Below are 377 nucleotides of genomic sequence, written 5' to 3'. Positions count from 1 at the left end.
GATTAATGTTTGCTTCTATAGTATGTCTACGGGTCAACACGAGGAAGAAGTTCTTGTTAGCACAGCATTTTCTGAAGTTTTTACTTGCATAACTAATATATCAAAGGCATTTGTACAATCAATGCTCAAGACCTGCCTGAGTTGCCAGCTGCAGTTGGAGACAGGGCAACACTGTCTGAAGATGTATCCATGGAAAATGGTACAACAGAGAACAGCAAAACGGATGGAGGAGAAATCAGTGGTACAGAGGCGCCAACTACAGGTGATAATTAGTGTTACAGAGGCGCCAACTACAGCATTCAAAAAAAAAAACTACAGGTGATAATTTGGGCAGACATAGTCCCCAAAATCAAGATGACTCAGAAGTTGTTGATCAC

Source organism: Triticum aestivum, chromosome 1B (genome assembly GCF_018294505.1).
Source record: "Triticum aestivum cultivar Chinese Spring chromosome 1B, IWGSC CS RefSeq v2.1, whole genome shotgun sequence".
Classification (NCBI taxonomy): Eukaryota; Viridiplantae; Streptophyta; class Magnoliopsida; order Poales; family Poaceae; genus Triticum; species Triticum aestivum.
This window is presented reverse-complemented; position numbering follows the sequence as displayed.